Raw genomic sequence first — 4884 nt, forward strand, 5'->3', positions numbered from 1 at the left:
AAAAAATATTTTTTTCATTTAAATAGAATAATCATCTTCACAGAGCTGAATTAAGAGTCAACATTCATACTCATTATTTGATTGAATAGTTGTGTTTTGTTACTTTATACTTTCTTGAAAGTGTTTCCTCATTCCCTTTCACATGTTCCTGTGATCTGAGAATGAATATTCAGATTTCTTTGGTAGGTTTCCCTTGTTTGTTAACCTTAAATTTTTGAGCTCATTCTTGGATCCTTATACTTTTCTATTTATAATCACTTTATATTATCTTTTATTCTCATATCTACAGATTCATCAATATACTTAGTTCTTCTACATTTATGGATCTAATATGTAATTTGTTCCAAAGTTAGAACAAATTGTGCTTAACATATTACTTGTATATCTAACAAATATACTCTAAATTGTGCTTAACATATTACTTGTATATCTAACAAATGTCTTAAACTTAATATGCTCCAAACTGAACTTCTTTCTTTCCACCCTACTCTTTTCTCTACCAGCTTTCTCCTCATTTAAAGACAATTTTATTTTTCATATTACTGGAGTTTACCTTCAAGTTTTGTAATCTTGTCAGACATAATATCACTGAGGATCTTCTTCTTTTTTTTAGGTGTACATACAATATTTATTTACTTTTGCAATACCGGGGATCAAACTAGGATTGTTACACTTGCCAGGCAGGCTCTTACATCACTGATCATCTTCCCGGCCCTCAATATTTATTTTTGAAAGGTCACATGAGAGCTTTTCTCAGAAGAAGAAAAGCTCTTCTATAATCATGGCTGTACTGTAACTACAAATCAATGGAAAGCACCCATCCAACAAGAACAGAACACCATCTCTTCCTTCTAGCTGTTAAAACACTGCATTGAGAAAACAGGCCCAGGTGTTTTCTCAAAGACATGGTCCCGAGCCAGGAAGCCTGGGGTGCTCCTTCTCCCTGACAATGGGGGAAAGTCACCCAGGATCTTCTGACCTGGATTTCTGCATTTCTCTGTTTAGTTTTACATATTGAATATTTTCATTCTTTTAAAAATTTATTTTGTTTCATTGTAACAGCAATATTAGGATATAACTTACATACCTTAAATTCATCCCATGAGGTGAAAAACCTAGTGGGCTTGTTATATGATAACATTGTTCTAGCATTAGCACTATCTAATTGGAGAGCATTTCTATCATTCCTCCTCCATCCTCTATGATCTGTTTATTTTAGGATGACATTATCAAAAATCAAAATGGGAACTACAAAATTTTGGTTGCAGTGTCCTGGTAGGAATGTAGTACAAAGGTTGTAATCTTTCCAAGGATGTAAAAGCCCTACTTGATCTTGCTATTAACTTTTAGCCTCATTTCCTAACTTGGTTTGTGCCTTGCTCCTTATCCACTTTTTTGTATCCTGGTTATCCCTTAAACTTTCCTGCCAGGGGTTATCCTTGTAATCTGCTGTTATGCACTGCTTCCTCTGCTTTGCTACTTCTTTGCCAAGATATCTGCATGATTCAGTCGCTTGCTATTTTCAGGTTTTTGCTCAACTAAAATACTGTAGGGCTGGCCAAATAGCTCGGCAGGTTAAAGCATCTGCAAGCAGGTACAGGGACCAGGGGTTTGATTCCAAACCCTTGTGCCAGCCTTGCCCCTGGGGCATGCTGAGATGGCAATTGAGACTGGGGGTGGTGGCACATGCCTGTAATCCCAGCTCTTGGGAGGCTGTAAATAGGCAGATCACTATGAGTCTGATCTAACAGTGAGACCCCGAACACCCTGTAGACCATTCCCTAAAAAATATAAAACAAAGCAAAACAACAACAACAGCAACAACAACAACAACAACAACAACAACAACAAAAACTACTGTGAGGGCTGGTGGGATAGCTCAGTGGACTAAGTGCCTGCTTAGGCAAGTGCATGGTCCAGGATCTGATCCCTGGCACCAGTGCTGTGCCTGTCCTGCCCCTGGGGGAAGGTTATCTGGCAATTGAATCAGGCATGGTGATGTATACCTATAATTCCAGCACTGGGCAGGCTAAAAGCAGGAGGATCACCATGAGTCCAAGCTGCACAGGGAGACCCTGTACAAAATATATTAAAAAATGAAAAAAATAAAATACTATCAATGCTATGTTTATTGAATCCCTGCTTGCATTACAGCTGTCTATAGAAATAGATCTGAGGGGTCTGAGAGAAGTGGGTGAGGGGAAAACTGGCAAGTTTAATACTTTCAGGGCAGAACAACAGGCTGGCAGTGAAGGCCAGGTGTGATGCTATGGTCTGGAGTTTCAGGAAACATGAACAAGTCTTCTGTGTTCAGTCTGGAGGAAGAATCTTTTTTTCTTCCTTCAGGGACTTCAGTCTTTTTTCGTAGGCCCTCAAGTCATTGGTTGACACCCACCTATATCATAGATGTCAACTGTTTTACTTGGTCCACTGATGTAAATGCAATGACTTCTAAGCTTACTTTCATAACCACATCTATACTTTTTTTTTTTTTTTTTTGAGGAACTGGGGATTGAACTCAGGCCCTTGAGCTTGCCAGGCAAGCGTTTATCTTACTGAGCTATCTCTGCAGCCCTATACTTACTTTTTACCAAACACCTGGTATCATTGTGAAGTTAAGCTGACACAGAAAGTAACCTGTGTATTTTTTTATTCAGGTTTGACTCCTTGTGATACCTCTTACCTCCCTTTTATATTAATTTTCTCTATTACAGGCAATTCTGGTGCTGCTGTTTGTGGTAGTGGTGTTAACAGTAACCTATTTTGTACAGGTGGCTGTATGCCAGCTTAGATTATTTATTTATTTGGTACCTAGGATCGAACTCATGACCTTGTTCTTTCCAGGCAGGCACTCATACCACTGAGCTATCTCCCCTGCCCTGCTTAGCTTACTTATATGTTTTAAATTTTATTTATTCCTTTGTTTCTTATTTGTTTAGCAATTGGCCCCAAAACTAAGTTGATGTTAGACATACAATGTGGCTGTTAAATATATCCTTAGCCGTTTAATTTTCTTTCTCTCTTTCTTTCTTTCTTTCTTTCTTTCTTTCTTTCTTTCTTTCTTTCTTTCTTTCTTTCTTTCTTGTCCAACTCAGGACCTTTTGCTTTCTAGGCAGGTGCTTATGTCACTGAGCTGTATCCCTGTCCCTCATTTTCATTTTGAGACAGAGTCTTACTAAGTTACACAGGCTAATCTCCTGTTTGCTATTCTCTTGCCTCAACCTCCTTATATTATTTATAAAATAATAAGATCACAGCTATTATTTTGCATTCTTTACCACTCCTTTTCATATTCTTTCAAGTAAATTTAAGTTTAATGAGGAAATACACTTTTTTATGTGATATCATTGCTGCTTTAACTGAAGTACCTATGGCAGGCATTGGCACACTTTAGGATGTCCTTTAGTGTTTTTTTAACCAAATGAAGGAAAGAATGGGTGGATAAATAGAAGATGAATAAATGTTTCCTATAATAGCTGCTATTGTGGAAATGCTAAGAGTCTGTGTATCCTGATGCTCAGGATTCCTGTGCTGTCACACACTGGTTCTATTATTGTGGCCCTTTTCATTTTTCATATCAGTTCTTTTTCATCTATAAATAAAACCATTATTTATCAGTTTTTATTCCTCTTGTTTTAGGTTTTAAATTTAATGTTTGAAGTATATCTTTTTGTTTAGAAATATAAATTGACACAAAGCTCCTAAAAACATCCCCTTGAAACAAAGTAATTAATATTTAGAATATATTTTGTTCTTTATCTTCACACAGTAGTATATGATATGATATTTATATATTACATTTTTATTTTAAAAAGGATAGAAATTAAAAAAGGTAAAATATTTGACTATTTTGAAGGTAATTTTTTTGTTAATTTTATTGAGAAACAAAATAGCAATGAGACAGTTTCAAAACCAATTAGTAGGACAGCTTCAATAATTAATACATTACATACTGTTGTCTTTGTAGTGATTTTGTACTATGAAAGGTAAAATATTTTAAACAAGATGATAGGAAATCAACAATTACAAGTTGTTATATTCAAAGTACTTGCTCAAGTTAACAGATATGGGCATGCAAAATTGATCAACAATAAAGCATTAATTGTTCCTTTCAATAAGCCAATAGAAAGAGATGGTAGAATTATCTTAGGTGTCTTCTGTATTATATTTTACATTTTAATTTAATATTACACAGTAAAACCTTTCATTGGCATGTTAAATACTTCACATGTACCTTAAGCCTTTTTAAATGTCACACAAGATGTTTTCATGGAATACATTCCAAAATGTAAATGTTTAGGTGTTCCAATTAACTATTACTGAATATTTTTCAGTACTATTGATGTGTTGCCATAACAGTAAAACATAAATATTCAAATATTTCACACACATTTTCTTCTATTTTTCCAAATAGTTGATTTTCTTGCAATTTAAAACTTTTGGAGTGTGTGGGAGAGCTTCCTGCTACCCTGTGCCAGCAGGATTGACTACTGGTCCCAGCCCAGGTGCAGCGTAGGTGAGACCCTCTTCCATCCCCTTGGGATGCCCCCCACCACTCCGCAGCACCTCCCCCACCCCACCGCTGAGTAGGAATTCTTGCCGCGTTCCGGAAACCCCCAGACTGAGTCCTAGCTCAGACCCAGTGAGTGTGTGGGAGAGCTGCCTCTGCACCCTACTCCAACTTGTCCCCTCCAGGCTCAGCTCAGGCCTGGCATAAATACCTGGGGTGTAAGCCTGCAGCTGCAATCCCTGCAGAGAGTGTAGAGGATAGAACCACCCAGCTAATCCAGAAGCAGAACATCTTGCAACAGGGGCACAACAGGTTCACCCTCAAGGGCAGCAGCAGGAAGGAGTTGAGCACAGCAGCCAGACCCAAGCCAGGCA

The sequence above is a fragment of the Octodon degus genome, unplaced genomic scaffold, assembly GCF_000260255.1.
Source record: "Octodon degus isolate 3935 unplaced genomic scaffold, OctDeg1.0 scaffold00146, whole genome shotgun sequence".
Taxonomy (NCBI): Eukaryota; Metazoa; Chordata; class Mammalia; order Rodentia; family Octodontidae; genus Octodon; species Octodon degus.